Below are 21,718 nucleotides of genomic sequence, written 5' to 3' on the forward strand. Positions count from 1 at the left end.
TTCAAAAAAGTTTCAGTGGGAAGAAAGAGACGAGGAGAGGTGCTGTGTCTGTGGAGTGCTCACTAAAGCACTCTGCAGAGCATTGTTTCGCACAAAACTATCTCCTCAAATGACTTGCAAGCACTTGTTTCCTTTTGGTTTCTGAAATTACGTTAATAGGCACCACTTAAAAATGACAATCCATTATTAAAGATGCAGGAAGCAAACAGCAGCAACTGAAAGGACAGGAACTTCTCCTATCTGTATATGCATCACCATTTTTTATGCCTCCTATTATCTTTTGCATCATAGTTTTCTCCTTTCTCTTTCTCCTTTCTCTTTCCTTCTCTCAAAATGTTTCAGGGCTGAAAGTTACTTTGAACTGGCTGAGAGAGGCTCACAGAGCTGCTTCCATGTCAGATGGCCAGGAGCATGTGTGCCTTTACGTGTCCAACCAAAGCCATAAAAATGTTGACATTTTTCATCATGACATCCTCCCAGTTTTATTGCTTCATCACTGATCATATGCAGACATGGAAACCTGGTTTTCTAAAGAAGAAAAGTTCCTGATTTCCAGCTGACATTAATGAGGTCTACATGAGTACAACTTCCAAGATTTATGCTTTTCTCACAAATTAATACAGTTAATATCTGGAAAAAATCTCTTTTCCTACTAGCCCATGTAAGCTAATCATGCAAAGTTCCTACATATCATCTCTCAGTTAAGTAGCCACGAACAAGAACAACCCAAAAGAGCATTTCCTTTAACCCACAATGTGGACACTGAGAAGGAGACCTGACAGTACATTAAAAGGCCCAGCCTCTGTGCTCTGCTCTCATTTACATACATTCACAACGATGGCAGGCAGTTAAACAGCCCAGATGTAACAAAAAGAGCCTGTTCTACTATATTTTACTAGATACCTTGAGGCATAAGAATGAGTAATCACACCCACTGGACACAATTTCCTACTCAAATCCAAATAGCAGGATTATTATATGGTGTAAAGCTGACAGAGATTAATAGAATGTGGTATAGAAAAGCCTGAGGAGAGAGTTGGTCAAAAACTGTCAAAAGAAACACATCTGTAATACTTAGAAAATATTTGTTGAGGGTTTTGTGCTCACTTTAATAAAATCAATGTTAACCATTTTATAATATGATTGACAGGCAGCAGTGTTTTATATCAACTCTATTGAAAATGAAGCTCTTTATCAGCATTATGTTCTCCTTCCACTTGTGGAATAAATATTAAATTTATCTTGTGGTCTGTGCATGCAGGTATCACGGCTAAGACCTTCATGTGTATTTGAAAGGAAAGTTTATTCTTCAGCTTGTCTGCAAATGATAAGATTCAAACCATTCTTACAACAGATTAAATCGGGAACATCTCCACCTGTCATGAGATACAGCAGAGTCATCACCAATGGAAACTGAGGCCATAAACAATGCTAACTTCTTTGGATGAAATTTCCATGTGATAAAATATTGTTATTATTAAAAACAGTCCTGTGCAAGTAGATTACACTGAAGGGAATGAAAATACTGGCAAGAGCACAAAAGCCCATCAGGCCTCTGGGGAGTTATTTTTGCTCTGGTCGATTAATTCACAGGATGCCAGAATAGCTGAGGTGTGAAGGGAGAGGTTAAGAAATTGTCTAATCTAACCTTCATGACTGAGGCTGCATCCACTACAGCAGGTTACTCAGGACCTTGTCCAGATGATTTTGAGTTTCTTGTCTTTATTAAGCATCTCCCACAGCAGGGAGAGGAAGAGCCCAGTTGCTGGCATGGAGGAGCAGTGACCTCATATAGAATAAAAAGCCCAACATGTGAGTTAAATGCCAAAGGCTCCTGCAGCAGCTTCCTGTGCAGTTCCCAGGGTTACAGGAGATATTTAAGATGCAGGAACAACATCAGATATAAATCTCCCTCAATATAAAGGTGTAGATATTTGGCTTTAAATGTTGCAGTACTACCTGCAGCCCTCCCCTCCATTGGTAGTCTTCTTATTTTACATTAGTAAATTCTCCAGTCTCAAAAAACAACAATGAAATAAGGTTCCAAGCCTTAATTATTTCAAAACCACTCTTTTCTTCTGAATGCTGATGATGCAGGGGACAAACAGACATTAGCTGGTAGCCAAGCTGCTACTCACATAAATTCCCTGCCATATTGCCCAACTTATTCATGCTTCCCTTTTAGCATTCGTTAAGAACATTAGAAAAAAAGGAAATTCTACAGTACAGGCAAACAGACCAAAATAGAATTTTTTAGACCCAGCCTCATTCACACTCCAGTATTTGAAAAACTCCTACTGGTAGAAGAACAAGTAGAGCGATGACTGTGTAAGAAATGAACATCAGCATGTGCACAGCAGTTTCTTAGCTAAAGCAAAAAAGAAAATCTGTCCAAAGTCAAATACAGAAGAATGAGAAGAATGCATCTCTTCTGTTTATAATAGTAAAATAAAGGAACAAATAACTAAAAAAAAAAAACAGCAACTAAAAAGCCCCAGCTGTATAAAATAGACATCTGATAAACTGTTGAAGAGGGATGGAATCTTCTGCTCTGATTAGCCTCAGCTTGGCTTGTGCAAGCAGCACTGCACACAACAGTGCAGAATGTCCCTGTGCTTTTCCATATGTTATTTCTGTATGAATCCAGCATGCTACTGACTGCCACTATTGTTATTTAAACAGATCGGTTATATTCACACTTTGGAGGAGATAAATTACACTATGGATGATCTTTTTCCAATGTTTCTGTTTTAGTTTTGGCCAGGATAGGGTTAATTTTCTTCATAGCGACTCATATGATACTCTGTTTCGGATTTTTTTAACAAAATACTGGTAATCATTCACTGGGGTGTTTTTAGCTGCTGCCCTGCCAGCTGTGAGGGGACACAGTCAGGAGAGGTGACCCAGGCTGCCCAAAGGGATGTCTCACACCACATGGCAGCATGCTTGGCTGTAACAGCTGGGGGAAAGAAGGAGGAAGGGGGGAACATTCGGGGTGATGGAGTTTGTCTTCCCAAGGAACCGCCATGAGTGACGTGCCCAGCTCTGCTGGGAGCGGCTGACACCTGCCTGCCGGTGGGAAGCAGCGACTGGATTCCTTCTTCTGCTCTGCTTGTGTGTGGCTTTTACTTTACCAGGTGAGCTGTCTTTGTCTCAACCCATGAGTTCTTGCACTTTTATGATTTTGATTTTCTCCCCTAACCTACCTAGAAAAAGCCAGCAAGAGGTTGCATGGTGCTGAGCTGCCTGTTGGGTTTAAACCACAACAGGTTCATGTAAAATACAACATCTAATTAAAGGAAGTTCAAATAATTGTAGTCCAGAATCCTTGTAAAGTGTCAGCAGTATCTGAATAAAATTACTATTTTCATAAACTTCCACATTCTATTGCCAGGTAAGTGCTCATTCAGCTATGTTTACTCTCAGTATGTGTAAATATGTGTGGCAATCAGAAAAAAATGCTAATTAGGTCAATCATGAGCTTCTGAATGTCTCTCTGGATTTAAAATTTGTGAAAACAATTGAATATATTGCATGTATTGAGAAATACATGCTGTGGGTGACCCCCCACACTCAACAACCTCACTTGGTGCCTTCCCAGCCCTGTATAATACCATACTGCTAGGAGTGTGCCTCAACAGCTAGAACTGCTTCCTGAATTAGACATTTTTAATGGTGTCCTTAAAAATGACTGCTGATGACTGAGAACAGAGCTTATGGGTCAGGAACACCAATGTGGGTGACACTTTAGTGGGTATCTGCTACAGACCACCTGATCAGAAAGAAGTAGATGAGGCCTTCTTCAGACAACTGGCAGAAGCCTTCTGTTTGAAGGTCCTGGTCTTCATGGGGTCTTCAGCAACCTGCTCAAAGGGCAACATAAGAGGGCATAGCCAATCTAGGAGGTCTTTGGAACACACTGATGATAACTTCTTGACACAGGTGACAGAGGAGCCAAGGAAGGGAGGCACTCTGCTGGAACTAATACAGACAAGGAAGAACTGCTGGGGCCATGAAGGTCAGGGACAACCTTTGCTGAAGTGACCATGAGTGGTGATGTTCAGGATCTTGAGAGAAGGGGACAAAATTTCAAGCTCCTCCAAGCTCAGGAAGGTATCAAAGGTGCAAGAAAGGTATCATAGGTGCAGGAAATCAAGCAAGGGTGGCAAGAGGCCTGCATGGATGAATAAGGAGCTCCTGACTAAAGTCAGAAGAAGGAAGTGTAAGAGAAGTGGAAGAAGGACCCAGGGTACCCAAGCAGAATACAAAGACACTGCTTGAGCATGTCTCAATGCAATGGCATTGGGATTAGGGAAGCCAAAACCCATCTGTAGTTGAATCTGGTAAGGGACATGAAGGGAAACAAGAAAGACTTGTACAGGTGTATCAGCAGCAAAAAGAATAGGGAAAATGCAGGCCCACTGTTCAATAGGGCAGGGATCTGGTGGTGACATGGAAAGGACTGCAACACTCAACCCTTTTTCGCCTCAGTTTTTACTAGTAGGACTTGCCTTGAGGAATTCTGGGTGCCCAAGACCACTGGGAAAACCCATAGTAAGAAAGATTTAACCTTTCAGGAATCAGGTTAGGGTACATTTAATTGAACTAGACTTACTGATGTCCATGCATGCAACATGGTAAAATGTCACTGACATCATTGTGAGGCCAATTCCAATACTTTAAAAGGTTGTGGTGACTGGGGAAGGTTGCTAAGGACTGGAAAAAAAAAGCAAATGTCACTCTGTCCTTCAAGAAAGGCAAGAAGGAGGATCCCTGGGAATACAGACTGGTCAACCTAACCTTATCCCTGGGAAGATGATAGAAAAAAAGATCCTACTGGACACCATTTCCATACACACGAAGAAACAGAAGGTGATTGGGAGCAGTTTGCACAGCCTTAGGAAGATGAAATTGTGCCTGCTCAACCTGATAGCCTTCTGCAAGGAGATGGCTACCTTGCTGGACGAGGATAGAACAGCGGATGCTGTTTATCTTGATTCAAGAAGGCTTTCTGTAGCATCTTCATAGACAAGCTGATTAAATACAGGCTAAATAGTGAGTTCAACTGCCAAGCTGAAAGGGCTGTGATTAGTATCAAGAAGTCCAGGTAGAGGTCAGTTACTACTGGTGTACCCCAGGAGTCAATACCATGTCCAGCACTGTAACCTTTTCTTTAACAACCTGGACAATAGAGCAGAGAACACCATCAGCAAGTTTGTAGTTGACACAAAGCTGGGAAGAGTGGCCGAGAGACCAAATGGTTGTGCTGCCATTTAGGGGGGACAAAAACAGGCTGGACAAATGAGCAAACAGGAATCTCAAGCTTCAACAAAGAGAAATGCCAGGTCTTGCACCTGGGAAGGAATAACCCCAAGCAGCAGTACATTCTGACTAGCTGGAATGTCACTTTGCAGAAGAAGACATGGGGATATTGGCAGATGCCCAACTGACCATAAGCCAGCAGTGTGCCCTCAATGAAAAGAAGGCCAGCAGCCTCCTTTGGCAGAGTATGACTAGCAATTTGAGGGAGGTGGTCCGATCCCTCTACTCGGCACTGTTGTCACATCTAGAGTGCTGTGTCCAGCCATGAGCTCCCAGTGCAGGAGAGACATGGACATACTGGATCTGAGTCCAACAAAGAGCTGGTAAGATGATTAAAGGACTTGAGCATATGGGACTGTTCATCCTGGCTCAGGGGGATCTTATCAAAGCGCATAAATGCCTGATGGGAGGGATTAGACAAGATGGAACCGGGCTCTTCTTAGTGGTGCCCTGTGACAGGACAAGGCAAAGAGTACAAACTGAAATACAAACAGGACATCCATAGAATCATAGAATGGTCTGGGGAGGGATCTTAAAGACCATCTAGTTCCAACCCCCCCCTGCCATGGGCAGGGACACCTCCCACCAGACCAGGTTGCTCAAAGCCCCATCCAACCTGGCCTTGAACACTTCCAGGGAGGGGGCATCCATAGTTTCTCTGGGCAGCGTATGACACTGTCTTTATAGTAATACAAATCTAAAATCTCATCTAAATCTACCCACTTTCAGTTTAAAGCTGTTACCCCTTGTCCTATCACTACAATCCCTGATAAAGAGTGCTGCTCCAGCTTTCTTGTAGCCCCCATAAATTCCATTTAGACACAATAAAAAGCTTACTTTCTGTGCATGTGGTCAAACACTAAGTTGCCAAGACAGTTGTGGAGTCTCCATCCTTGAAGTTATTCAAAACCTGACTGTACATGCCCCTGAGCAACCTGCTCTAGCTAAGCCTGTTCTGAGCAGGAGGGCTGGAGTAGAAGACCTCCAGAGGTCCTTGCCAACCTCAACTGTTCTGTGATTCTGTAAACTTTGTGTAGTTAATATATAGTTGCATAGATGGATGGAAGAAACAAAGCAGTCAGTAATATTTTCTTAGTAAGCTTTCTGCAACAAGCTTTTTATTCAGACCTTAAGATTTATCATGCTTGAATATATTAGGATTAGAAGCTTTTTTGTGTAATTTGTTCTATGAACTTCAGAGCTTTGACTGAATATTCCACAAAGTATCATAAATTCTTATCTCTAGGGCCCCTTAAAGTACACCTTTTTAGTTTTATTTTCAAAATTTATTATTGGACAATACCGTCATCCATTCTAAAGAAGCAAAGCAAAACTCACACTCCCCTGCAAGGGTACTTATATATCAATGCAACATACAACTTCAATAAATATGAATAAGTAAGTAATGATACATCTTGTTTATTTGTCATTCAGAAATGAAATGTTCAAGTTCAAAAAGTGAACTTGAAAAAGTAAGAAACACTAACTCTCATCTTCTATGCTTCCTCTCAGAAGCACAGGAGGAAATATCATCAACTGACAAGCTGAATTCTGTAAAGGTTTGCCTCATGTTCACCATAAGATAATGAAAAAAGTGACAGAAGCATACTTGATCATAAACTAGTGAACGCCAACAGGTACAGAGAGATGACCTGGAGGCTGTTTCTCTTATTTTTGCAGCACAGCAGTCTATTCTTCCTGTTCATTAACTTAACCTGGCAGTTGACTTCTACAGCACAATGGAAATGAGCTGAAGGTAATAGTCAGGGTTTGGGTCAGAAACTGCTTGGAGACATTTGTCCTTGTATTGGTTTGCTTTTGATGAAAACATTTTCTCCTACAAATTCTCTCTGCTGTTGCTTTCACTGAGAAGTGTGAGGCACTCAGCACCCCTGAGTAGTAGATCATTTATACATACGCTGAAATACAAATTTCAGAGTGCTGTTTAAAGCACTCAGTGTTGTGAATTTTTGCTAGCACACTTGTCATACTGAAGACAAACAAAGTTAAAACTCTCAGTGTATTTCACTCAATTTTTCTGATATTCAGATACCATGGAAATGAACTTCAATTAAACATTAAATCACTCAGCTTTTCACCAATCCATGCAAAACTGATCTGACAGTAGCTGTTGTGGACACTAACACTGGGGCTGTATTGCAACTGCCTACGTGGAGTTCTCTGTATCTAAACATTGGCAAGTCAGTCTACCTTGTCCTCAACGTGAAAACAAAGGCTTGGTATATCCGTGTCCTAACACAGTCATGACTTGTGTTACAGAATCACAGAATCACAGAATTTCTAGGTTGGAAGAGACCTCAAGATCATCGAGTCCAACCTCTGACCTAACGCTAGCAGTCCCCACTAAACCATATCCCTAAGCTCTACATCTAAACGTCTCTTAAAGACTTCCAGGGATGGTGACTCCACCACTTCCCTGGGAAGCCTGTTCCAATGTCTAACAACCCTTTCGGTAAAGAAGTTCTTCCTAACATCTAACCTAAAACTCCCCTGGCGCAACTTAATGTCACAGACCATTTAAATTATGGTCAAAGTCTTACTTGTCAAAGGTTCAAAGCCAAACTAGAATAATGTGTCTATTTTAAGATAATCTAAAATAAAATATTTTTCCTGTTCTGACAGAGTGTTGCAAAAAACAGAGGAGAGATAATATAAATAAATAAATAAAAATTCAGGAAGAAAGAGGGAAGTTTTATTGCTATCAGACTGATGAAAAACATTTGAGATTCTCACCCAAAATCCAATGTAAAAGATCATCCTTGTAGACCCACGTAATCTAACCTCATACAGCAATGAAACCCTACCGACAACAAAATTAGTAGGAAACACAGTAAGTTGAAAACTCAGTAAAAACTGTGAAGATGAAGCAAGCAGAAAGAGTCCCAGCTCCACTCTGAGGTCACATACATATTAGAAAAGTGTGGATAATTGTGATTATTTTTAAGGAGAAGTTGTTTAAACAGAAATGCTCCAAACAGTGGGAAATCAAAGAGTGCTAAGAAATGCCATGGCTGTCGCTTTTCTGCACAACTAAATAATCCATCCCCAAAACCACCAAAAAAAAATAAAATGGGGGGGGGGGAGAAAAAAAGGGGGAAAATTAAAAAGATTTCTTTCCAACTAATAGTCAGATATTGACCCAATTTCAGACTTGGTGACAAGCATGGAATGAGAGCTAATCACAAAAGAAACAGATTTGGACTCTGGAATATAGAAAACAGCTTCAATGTTCTTCTTCATATACCATGAAGGAGATAAAAGAAATCAGCACAGTCTAACTGAAGAGACAAAAGGGAAGAGAAAATGTGTTTTTACTTAAAATAGTCTTGGGATGCATCATTTGGTTTCTGTATTCCTTCTGACAAGTCTTGTAAATGACATTGATGATTGTGACTTTGCGTGGTAATGCAGATGCATGATGACAGACCTGAGGCTTTCCAGGGCAGGGCAGGCTGCCAGTTCTTCCTACATCCGACTGTGCTTGAGCTGCATGCAGGCTGCAACAAGCTAGAAAACAGATAAGCTCAAAGGCTCCTTGCTTTCTGAGAAGATGGGTACAAAATCTGACTTCCTAATTTTGATTTTCAGTACCCTTTAGGTCACTCAGTTACGCTAATTGTGACCTTCCTATAATCATTATGGATGTTAGGAACCCACACAATGAACACTTTTGGGATTTGGAATAAATAGTAGTATTTGGGTTTGCAGGATGATCTCTGTCAATGGCTTTAATATAATCACTGTGCTTTCAGTGACAAGGTGTGGAAAACAACTACCAAGTTCACTGACTTGGTTTATAAGCTCTACCTTCTTTCTTATAAAAAAACTCACAGATGGAGACTAAAAGGGCATGCGTTTGGTTGTTCCAAAGTTTATACAATTGCTGGGGTGCAGGTTTAACAGATACAAAGCATTTTAGCTCCTAAACAAGTCCTTTTATGAAAGTGCTTGTGGGAAAATGCAACTTAGGAAGATTTAGCAGAAAGTGCCTGGAACTGGCATTTGTGCCACTTGCGCTGTGTGATGCTGGTTGGATTGTAACCTCTTAAGTAAAGCAGATTTGGGTTCTGTATGGTTTCTGTAGAACTTGGTAGCATGGTTTAGTGGTGGACTTCAACCTTTCGGTTGAAGGTTGAACTAGATGATCTCAAAGGCCTTTTCCAACCTGAGTGAATCTATGATTCTAAGTAGTTTAGCCATTCCATGGTTCCTGGAGTTGGAACTGGCAAACCCTTTGCACCCAGACAAATGGCAAATGCAGCCCGGAGCACTGAGGAACAAGCAGCAGGCAGGGACAGTAATAAGCCAGCTACAAAATTTTTACACTGAAATTTTAAAATATGGGACTTTTTTTCCTAACAGAGAAACACTGATATTTTAAACAGACACCCAAAAGGAGGAAGGAACAAGAGAGTTTATGATATCCATAATGAATAATTGGTCTTGTCATTTTAGGTGGACTAGCTGGTTAGTAGATCTGGTTGTGGCTGACACCTGATAGAAAAAAAAAACAACAGGGAATCACTGGGATCCCAGAATTAGCCCTTTGAAAAGCCACTAAGATTTGTTTATCAAATAAATCACCTAAACGGATCTTGAGATAGGTAGTGGTTCATCATGTATAAAATATAAAACACTATGAAAAAATTATGGGACAAAAAGGCATCTGGAGGCCACAGAGTACCTACGATCAACACCTCACTGTACCTAGTGGCGCTACACGAGATAGTGCCCTGTGTTTGAAAAAAGGCTCAAGTCTGCCAGCTCCGGGAGAGCAATCCCACCATGCCCACATTTTCAGTCCAAAACATAAGAGTGGTTTGTTAGCACAAAGAACATTAAACTAGGTAAGCGTAATTTTGGTACAGGAAAACTAAAGAACAGTTTTCTGAGGCTCTCTGTGTCTTTGATGAGAGCAAGGGTTCTGGGCAACAAATAAATGAGTATCAGAATGACAGGTAAGAGAAAGAGCAAGCCCAAGAGCAAAGTTCAAAGAGGACATAAATAGACAGTGGCTGTCACCACCATGTTTCCCACCCTGCAAATGAGAAAAGGATATTAAAAGAGACAGAATGGTGAACAAGGATTTTGTAGCTCGTCTCTTGCCCATGTCAGTGATCCTGATGTGAGTGCAAATCTCAATAAAGAATGTGAAAAACTGTAAGAGTTTGTTCATTCCCTGAGGAATCATCATAGAAAGCATACAAAATGAATGGAGCATGAGCCACTGTTTCCGAGGAGAAGGCTCTGACAAAGTTTTCTTACAAAATATTGAGTCACAGACAAAACTGAACATTACACAATGTATGTCCCTGCAAAAACCCTGAATTTTAATACATTAAAATGTAAAATGGCCAATGTCTCTTTTTCATGGGTGTAATAGGTTTTTATTCATCAGAGGACAGTGTTGATACTCAGCAGAAGCCATCAATTGCTATTTCTAAAAAGAGTTTGACAGTCACCACCTACAAGGTTCTCAGAGCAATATCTAGGCAATTTTCTCAACTAGCAAAGTGTGATTTGCAAATTGAATAAAAACTTGGAAGAGATTTGGTCACTGCAGCGATATTCTCCAAAGCATTTGGAAAAGTGCAGGAAAACAAAGTCCAGAGCTGGATTATGTTAATTCGATTTAAAAGAAAAAAAAAAAAAAGTCTGTCCAGTCTAAGATAGAAGGCAGACTATTGATGAGGAAAGATCCTGCATAAAATAATTAAGGCCGTTACTAAGGGATGGATGGGACAGTGTAATTCCAGCTCTTTTATCAGTTTTAAGGCTCTCAGCACTATATGGAGTTGTGTTCAAAGCAAATAAGAGAATGATTTCTGAGGTACCAGAGAAATGTGTCAGAAGGAATATATGGTGGTCATTTAGGGACTGAAAGAAATCATAGGAGAGCTGAAAACCACACGGTTTAATAAAAGCTACTATGAAATACAAAGTTCAATACACAACTTCACAAAACAAATATGAACAGTGGCATGGAAAAGAAGTTCTAAAAGGTTGTCACATACGCCAAGGCTGCAAAGATAAGTCAAGCAAAAGGACAGAAGATCTCTTGCAAAAAAGGGGACACAGATTTCTTCACAATATCTGGGAAAAATAGCTGATACATTTTTAGCCTTATTTCAGTGAGACAATAGTACCAAAAAATTCCACACTTATACACATATCAGCTTGTTTTTTAATAGCCCTGGTGAAACAGTCGTGGTACCTTCAGGCACTGGCCCTTATCATAGATCATGAATTAATGTAGCTTGAACTGAAGGATGATTTAGGATATTTAATGCATTTTGCTTTATTCATAATTGAACAGTAGAAAATTATGTTAAAGTAATGTTGAAAAACACAAAAGAGAAAAGACCCTGGACCATGTAGAGCAACAAGGCAGGACCCATGCATCCCTGGCCGCCATCTGATGTTCTGTACAATAGAAAACTGAAAACAAGCACACCTGCACTGCTGAAAGTTGATGCCAAAGTCAGATGGGCCTAATGGATGTATAAAGTGATAGGCAAGGAGAAACAAAAAGCCTAGCAAGATCTGTAGCCACAAGTTAGCTGCCACTTCATAACAACTCTGCAAACAGACACTAGGAGGCAAAGGCTGCAAACAGCAGGGGCTTCACCACCAGCAGCCCTGCGCTCACATCAAGTTTTAACCTGCCTTAGGAATATCCAGGAAGAATATGTGGCATCTCCTTAAAATCTCAGTAAGGGAGAGGGGGATTTCTTGGCTCAAGAAGATCTCAGAAAAGTAACATGTTGCTGTTGCAGGGGCCAAGACCAGAATATGGCTCAACCAGAACGACTGCACTGCTGTTATCTTCCAGAGCACAGCAGCAATGATGGCTGGGAAGAGACCCAGGGCCCCCTGAGTAGCTCACCACTGCAAACTGATTTAATTTATACATAAAAATAGGCATTCAAAACTTTACACTGATTATTAACAATTTTTAGAGTTGGCTAGACATAGAGGCTGCAGCTTGAACCATATAGAGCTAATTGCAATTACGTACACAGGCTCACATTGTGCACATAAAGGGGCAGAACTCAAATCAAGAAAATCCAAAACTCAGCTGACTCCATGTGTCAGTGGTTTTATGTGGCATTAAGCCATGTAAAACCTGCCGGTCCACTGGACTAATAATCTCCAATAGTAAGGGTTTTATTTTTTGATACAAACATTTTGTGGTAATTCTTAATTTAAAATATTACAGATTAACTCTGAAATCAATAGCTTGATACTTTCAGCTGAGTTAATAAATAATGAAGCTTGCTTCAGGACCTATTGTCTATGCATTCCTGAACATATAGAATCATAGAGTCATAGAATGGTTTGGGTTGGGAGGGACCTTACAGATCACCCAGTTCCAACCCCCCCTGCCATGGGCAGGGACACCTCCCACCAGACCAGGTTGCCCAAAGCCCCATCCAGCCTGGCCTTGAACACCTCCAGGGATGGGGCATCCACAGCTTCTCTGGGCAGCCAAGACAGAGCTGTCTTGACCTTCCCAGTTCAGATCATGGACTTCATTATTGCATCTAAAGTTCTTAGACAAACTTGCCTCTGTTTCAGAGAAGTGTGTATGAGGCTAACCCATACATGACGGCTCTGTGTTAACTCACCAACGTACAGACCAGCAGTACAGTGCTGACAAACTTTATCCTTTATGTGTTAAAGAGTGGTCACATTTCCCAAAGAGGTTAACTTACCATAGTTACATGATTTCCCATCCATCAGCTGAATAGCCGTTAATTTTATATACTTGCTTAATTATCCCCAGTTGCAAAGTAAAACTGGATCATTTAAGTCACTTCTATTCTTCCACCTTGGCAATTAGGTCATGCTAACAGATCGTTCACAGTCAGCTGCCATGGCATAACTCAATTGATCTAGTGATTACATCCACGAATGGCAACATGGTGTTTTTTTGTTACGAATGGTTTGTTACCGCTGGTCAGATGAAGACTTTTTTTCAAGCACATAATGACAATTTTTAGTCTTCAAGATAATCCAGAAAAGAGCAGCTCATATCTAAGAATATTTAGTTCAGGCACCAGTTATCCCAGTACTAAACATCTAAACTGATCCATACTAATACGGATGCTATAATTTCTATTGCATATATGTGGGGAAAAAAAAAAAAAAAAAAAAAAAAAAAAGGTCAAGTATGGGACTAAATCCTAAATTATATACTTTGTGTAAAATTATATAAATAATTATATATAATTATATATTTAAAATTATATCCATTGAGTAAAAAGATCATTGCATTTTTTTCTATATAAACTTAAGTAATTTGCAGTTGTACTTAACTAAACCGTATCTTCCAAGACAGGATTAATTCTTGATTTGAAAGCAATACAGAAAACTTCCCATGTTTCTTGTTACGTTTTTCAATGGCTAAGCACCTTTGCTGAGAAGAATCTGTGCCAGATTACTTATTCGAATTTCTCTGCCTTTGGCTTCCAGCTACCAGATCCTACTAAGCCTCTGCCCAACAGATTAAAGAGTCTTTCATGTCTGCTTTTTTTCTTCCTGCTTGTTTATACACCACACAAGAAGTCTTCTTTCGGTCTTTTTGCTTATCTAAACAACAGATTAGGTTTTACAGTATCAAACACTTTCAGTAGCCCTCAGATGCTTACTGAATTATATCCATCTACTGCGTACCTCCCTTAAAAAATGCATCTCAGGAAGAGGGCGTAAGGCTATTGTATTAATCTCAAAGATGCCACCTCCTACAGCAAAATGAATTCCCTACTGATAACTTTTGAAACTGAATTTGGTTTCTTTAACTAGTCCGCAGCCATAATTTCTTTTGACTGCATTCAAGTGTATCTCTTTGACTAGGCTCAAGGTATCAAGCAATAAATACTGTTTTTCATTACTATCCCTTCTCAAACAAAATTTACCGTTTCACCAAGCTTTGAGTTATCCACAAATTTTATGAGTAATCATTTTGTGTTTGGTTCTTCATTGCTATTGAAAATGCTGAATAGTATCAGGCTTACTGCCTGATAAGACACGAGCCCACTAGAAGCACTCCCATGCAGTCATGATTTTTCACTGACAATCAACGTATGTGATCTGCAAATCCCTCCTTCTTCTTAGCTGTGACAAAGCCCTGTGTGTGGAGTGTGACTCATATACTTAACTCCCTCTTCACACTCCTCCACAAATATCCTGTAACTCACGTAATGCGGAATGATGCCTGGCTTCTCTGTCATGCCATAATCCCACCCAGCAGACAGCTGGGCAGCAGGTACCTTGTTTTATCAACCAATTCTGTCTTCCCCATGGAAAGAGAGATGAAAGAGAAAAAGAAAAGGAAGAAAGGGAAGAAAAAAGGGAGGGAGGGAGAGAGGGAGGGAGGGAGGGAGGGAGGAAGGGAGGAAGGGAGGAAGGGGGGAAGGCAGGCAGGCAGGCTACCTGGAATGAAAACGCAGCTATATTGCACAGCAGCACAAAGCTTTGCCACCTGATGGGGTCCTGTACTCAGCTGTGGTCTCAGAGATGCTGTGTTCCAGCTCCAGCTTTGAAGCCCTCCTGCCATCACGCAATCTGATGTGCAAAACCAGTCCTTTCTCCTACTCTCTGCCATGGGGCTGTTGCATGCCATCAAAACGAAAGAGATCTGAAGGGTCTCATGACACCTGTGGATCACTGCAGAGGGCCTTCCCAAACACTACTTTTTTTCCTAATCGTGATAGCAAGATAATTTAATATTAAAATGACATCTTTTTTATTCATCTTCTCTTGGTCTACTAAGACACAGCAGAATGTGCATTACCTTAGGTGATTAAAAAAAGCAGCCCATGGAACTGTATAGCCATACAGCTGTATCTACATTTTTTATATAAATTAAATATTAATAGGAATATGGACAAATAATATTTTCAGGATTATAGTTGTCTAATAATCTTATGTATTTTAAATGTTGCTGATATTTGTGCTCAAAGATAATGTTTATTAGTCCCATTTCTGTGCTGTGCTCCGTCAAGATTAATTGTGTTCCAAGTGTGTTTATAACAGTTGTGCTACATTTTATTAGTTTATACATATAAAGTAGATATTTTAACCAGAAATATGAAACAACCATTACACTGTCTAGTTAAGGCTAGTTATTGCTTGAAAAAGGCAGGGATACAAAACATCTAAATAGGATTTTAATAATGCAGATTTTATTGGGAAAAAGAGCCACAACAAAACAGAATATGGCTCTGTTATTTAATCTAGAAGAACTACCAAAACAAGAATTTCATCTTGAAAGTGCATCATACAGGAACACTATACGGAATTACTTAACTCTTAAGCCCATTTTTTATTTATAACATAAAATAAATAGCAAACAGGCAGATTTGCAGGAGGCAGGAGAAATTAATTATACTCAGGAAGTGAATGAATTAGGTTAAAACATGGTAACAAGAAAACAGATTTTTCCACGACCAGTTTAATTAGTGAAACTTAGTTCCTTTTTTACTGTGTGTGCAGAGATTTTCTGCAGCAAGTCCAGCTCCCTTTCTTCCTTGCCAAACGGTAGCACCCAGCCTTTCCCTCTGCCCCCAGCCCTCAAAGCCCCCATTTCTCTCTTATTTCCCCTAACAGCCAGGCAGCATGGGGGTGCTGACTGCTGGGGCACAGCAGCCAGAGGTATCTGCTGGTGGTGTGCCTTTCAGCCTCCTGCCCTGTGGGACCACTCAGAAGACCTGTTTTCTGTCCCAATAGCATTTTTCACAAAGCTTGGTAGGATTTCATGTGTATAACCTCTTATTCTCTGCTATCTTTGGCTGAATTTGGCTAATGGGTTTCAAAACAGAACTGAGAGATAAAAACAAATCCCTGTTCGTTTGGCATTGGATGCAGCAGTTGACAGGGTGCTGCTTTGGAAGTTCCCATCATATATACCAACAACCTCAAACAACCATTTTTTCTGCCATATACCCAAGACATCTTTCCATAGGACTAGAACTACCTCTTTTCTTATAAAAGAAATACCACTGACGTGAGCTACAAATAATGCAAGTGACATAGAAATCCACATACGTTTTCCATGCACTGCTTTACTTCTTTTTTAAAGAGAGGTAATGCATTTTTAAAGATAGGTAATGCATATGGCATCGAACTGCTACATGTGGGGGGAAAAAAACACTGGAAGAGGACATAGATGTATTGGTCTCACTGATTTACTTTTTCTTAATTAAATTAAAATCATAATAAAAATAAAAAAGTACCCAATTCCTCTCCTTTTCCCTCACGTCTCCCTTTTAGCCAAAACTAGGTGCCTCTCTCTCATCCAAGTCATCACTACCAGGAAATGAAGCTCAGAGTGAGGTGATACTAATGCAGGAAGGCTCTTTTTTAATCCTTATAGATTCATTAGTGCTGCTGGCTCTGATATTCAAAGCAGCATTATGGAGCTCTTACATGAACACAAATTGAAGAGGAGAGACAGAAGAGGGATGTCTGTGAGAGGGCTGGAGAAGGATGGAGCTCCAGCAGCCCACAGCAAAAGCTGCATGGCTGTGAGTCCCTCTGCCAACCACTGGCAAATTTTGGAAGCTTCTTGAGTTAATTTTCCCTTTAGAAGAGAAACTGGCAGTACAAAATAAGTATCTTCTCAGTGCAGGATGTTTATTTTCAAAAGTCCAGCTGCCCTTTTCCCTAAAGCAGGAATGATAATAAGCAGTGCTCACGCAACCCTGTTCAGCCAAAGCTTCAGACCAAGCGTCTCTCCCTTCTCCAGAAAAAAAAAATCTTCATGTCTTCATCTGCCTCTCTCCAGGGATCTGCACAGAAATGTGTGCCAGACGCTGCACTTACTGCTTCTTTTCAAGAGTGACTGATGGTGGCTTCATGTCTGACCACATACTCCTTCACTTCTGCTTAAGACAACGCAGACAGAGACCAGGCAAACTGCACATCAAATCTTCCATGAGGATGCATGGAAGATACAGAAAGATGGTGTCACTGAACTTCATTTGCCTTATTAGGAGGTAAAGTTAATGAGGAAACCGAGATTACTCCTCTGCTACATAACTGCACAAAATTAACAAGAATTTTTACCTGTTTAATCCAAACCTGATTCCTATAAAAAGACATCTCACTCAAGACAGGAGTACTCCAAAGTTTATGAGTCTTGGGTCAAATCCAGCCCAGGCTGCAGGCTGTCCACTATAGGGAGGATGAAGCAGTAAATCATTCATTTGCTGATGGTTCCACAAATCACTTGGAAAGAGAGGCAGACAAATCCTCCTTCCAGGGACTGGGGGAGATTTATAGCAAGTTTCAGCACAAAGAACCATGGAATACAACATAAACCCATCGTGTTCACAGTAAGTTTGTCTCAGGGTGGTTGGTCTTTAAAATGGAGTTCAGAGTGACAAGCCACTTGACTTTTTAGGCTGATGCTATGATTTAATGGGAATATAATAAATGGGGATAGCTGCCCCCAAACATTTTATAATAAAATCACATGAATTGGATTCACAAAACAAACAGAGATGCACAAATAGAACAGAGATCAAACTTCTCAGCTGTTAACCTGTAGTCTTCCAATGAAGAAATATACAGAAATGGTCAGAATGGTTATGGAAAGCCCCTGAAGTGCAACCGGCTGTGTAGATTGATTAAACCATCCCTTTTCTTGCCTACAGGCTCCAACTGCCACAGCACCATCTGTACCTTTCTGCCCCATATTCCCACCAGCCTCTTCTAGATGGGATCTGTATGTTCCTTCTCTTACCTAGCTACAAGAGGAGGTTTCGCTATGTCCTCCTCCCCTTCTTTCCTGTTCTCACAATCAACACACACCTCCTCCCAAGAGCTTCAAAAAAAGCAGCCTGACATCTTTCTTGGTTTCTCTGCTAGTATGAGTTTCCTCTCCTGTAAAATACTGAACCATGACACATGACATGCACTGCCCACCGCTCACACTCTTCCCTCTCCTTCCGTTATCACCTGCAAAGATCTGTAGGAAGGGCCACCACTTGCTCAGATGCCTTAGAAGTGTCACACTGTACCAGACAGCAAGGCACAGCAATGTAATTGTAGCACAACTTTTAGACGAAGTGCAGAATTGCCTCACAGAGTCACATCTTCCTATCCCCTCACTAATGCCCCCATCCCAACTAATAAAAAAAGCCACTCTGTGTTATTGTCTTGTTTTCTCTACCTGGAACAACACCTTCTCCACACCTTCATAGTCTCCTCAGCTCCTCACTCTCCTCTTTTGCTCTTAGTAATATAAGAAAAGGAGGCTGCTGTGAACTGGAGATCCCATTCTTAGACTTGGAACTGATAGCCTAAAGGAAAGAGAGTCTCTAACTCATCACTCTCCTAAAATGTCTAAAAGCTGTCCTAGGTGTAAAGACAAACACATACATACACACACATATATATACATCTATTGTATGTATTTACCTATAGCTTTCTTCCATTCTTATGCTTTAATACAGAATTAAGGATTCTGTATTAATCCTGAACCCAAATTGGCAGAAGCTCACAAAATTTTAAAAATAAGAAGATAACCTGTTTATAAAATATAGGGTTTGAAAAAGGATACAAACTGTCTTCAGTCAGAGCAATATACTGAAAGATACAAAATCAGCAGCTCTTTTAAGCCTAAAAAGTTAAATTTGAAACATCATTATTTCTTGAGGATTACTTTGAGGAATTCATTACTGAGGAAAGTACTGAGTCTTCTGTTCATTGCTCTACAGTTAGATTTCTTAAATTAACCTAATTTGCTTACCCTCACCCTCCCACCCCCATAAACATCATCTCATTATTTTAAAAATGCACAATGAATAAGAAAGAGGCAATTTAAGATGAGGCACTTTAGAAATTGACTGTGATGGGTGTTCAAAGAATGAATCAGTACATGAGTTCCCTGTTCTTTTGCTCTTCCTTAAGTATCTGATCTTGGCTACTTTCCTGATTTTTTCCTGTTTTCTGACCCTAATAAAACCTCAAAGTCCTCCTTGGGAAGTGGGGAGCCAAGGGAAAAGAAAGCTACAAAGCAAGAGTTTCCAGTGCCTCCTACCTAGCTCTGGATAACTAACCTTCATGCTCCAGTGCTATTCAAAGCACCTCATTTGTTGAGAAATACAGCTTTAGACTTTCTAGTTATCATTAATAGCTGCTTATACGCAACACTGGTATTTCCATTAAACTTAGAAAAATCACCAGTTCCTTGCTAGCATCCAATTATTCCCCCAGGCAAGACACAGGCTATCTGCAGGAGGGAATCAGTGCTTGTCACGAGTATTTGTGGTGTCTATAACAAGCAATTCTTCAGCCCTGCGGTGACTGCAGATTAAATTAGATGTGCCAAAAATTTCTACTAAATTTCTACTAGCATCATATTGTTCTTAATTAGCATAATTGTTGTGAATATATACAATAAAACTTATCTAACTTGAGTCAGTCTTTTGCAAGGCACACTCCCTGAGTGATATATTTAGTACTAAAGTAAAGTATCGTGAATGTAAAGAATGAAAAGGAAATAAAGAAGAAAGGAAAAGAATGATCATGAAACCTTAGTGGAAAACAAAGATTCCTAGAGAAAGTAATTCTAGATTAGCACATGAAATATTTATTTTATTTTCATGTATACATGAAATATTTATTTTCTTTTCATGTTTCATATAGAAATGTAGAATCAATCAGATTGGAAATGGTCCCATGAGGTCATTCAGTGCTAAAACCAAGGTTAACACTGAATTCAAACCAGTGCTTTTTACTCAGTGCTTTATCAAACTGGGCCTTAAAACCCCCAAGTATGGATGTTCACAGCCTCACTGGCAACTAATTCTGCTGCTTAATTACCCTCATGGTGAAAACGTTTTCCTTGGATAAAGTTGAACCTGAGGATAATACTGTATAAAGTTGAAAGCTCCCATTTCAATTTCTCAATGTCTTTTGTTGTCCCAACATACGTCACTGTAAAGAGCATGGCTCTGTTTTCTCAGTAAAATCCTTGTAGCTGTTAGCTAGCTACTGTTATGTCCCTCCTAAGTCATCTCTTCGCCAGGCTGAACATGCCCTGTTCCTTCAGCCTCTCCTTGCACAGCAAGTGCACCAAGTCCTGACCATGATGGTCCTTCACTGAACTCACTCACTCAAGTTCACTGATGCCTTGGGTGATACCAAAATTGGACCCAGAATTGTGGATATGGCCAAGGGGAATAATCACTTCCCTCAATCTACTGATTGGGCTCCCTCGATACAGCCTAGTCTGCTGTTACCCTTCATTGTACGGCACTGATCAAGGATGAGGATGTAGTTCATTCTTGGTTTCTTATTCAGTCGTTGTCCCATTTACTGAGCCTGTCAGCACATGTGCCAAGAAACACCAAAGAATGAACAAACCACAAGTGCAAAATTTTCTGCTAAATTTTCCAGCCTTTTCTCTCTTTATATAAGCAGAAGATCAACTACCCTGTTAGGACACTGCTTCCGCACACTATGTAAAATAATAGAAACAACCTGCTAGGTTAGCAGAACTGCAGTTATGATAGGAGTCTCCCATGGTCTTAAGACTGTTTCTGTCTGTATGTGAGCTATAGATAATGAATCATCCAAGCAAATCACCAGTTCTGTCCTATCTTTTCTATAGTGTTCTAGTTATTCTTTTTTGCATCAGAAATTGTTCATCCTGGAAAATACCATGAGTGTGTGGGATTTTCTGGATGAATTTCAATGAGAAGACGTGGCCAGACATAGTGTTATATAGTCAGGGTTTACACTTGTAACCAGGAACACAAATGCAAGAAGTCCAACAAGATAGCAGGGGTTTCCACCTAAAATGTGACAAGTCATTTGTGCACCATGAGCAAGATATTCTTAGTCCTCTTTCAGTTATGAGCATAATATTGAACCTTACTTATCTAACATGCCAACACTGTTATGAAACTACAATAAAAAGATGAGCAAGCTTACTTCATCCAAGGTGTTTAAGTACCAATAGATGCATATTGTACTTCTCTTTACTTCTACAAAAATACTTAAGGAATGTATCAGTAGTTTTTTTCCATGGAAAATTAAACAGGGAAAAGCATTAGGATTTTATCCAGCAAAGGCTTCACTTTTTAAATGGACTGCAGAAGTGGGGTTTTAAGCTGGAACTCTGAATCTTAATGTCTGAATTGCATTTGAATGCATTGCCAACCCATTGGAACCTCCCCCAGTGTAACCCAGAATTTCCCACACATTTTTTCTGGCAGGCACCAATGTTCGTGAGTGTGCAGCCTGTCAGCTGTGATTGCCTGAAGAAAGCAGCCCTTGACTTATGAGCCGTAAGAAATCAGAGTATGTATATTCACCATAACGTATTCTATTTCACCCACCAACACTGTATTTAAACACTTAG

At 40.2% G+C, this 21,718-nt stretch overlaps 1 protein-coding gene across 2 annotated transcripts in view; it reads right to left on the reverse strand.

Moving 5' to 3' along the window:
* Positions 1–21,718, reverse strand: part of GPR158 (G protein-coupled receptor 158) — a 195,242-nt gene that overhangs the window by 33,670 nt on the left and 139,854 nt on the right. The gene's annotated exons all lie outside the window — the stretch shown is intronic.

Source organism: Aythya marila (genome assembly GCF_965140915.1).
Source record: "Aythya marila genome assembly, chromosome: 2".
Classification (NCBI taxonomy): domain Eukaryota; kingdom Metazoa; phylum Chordata; class Aves; order Anseriformes; family Anatidae; genus Aythya; species Aythya marila.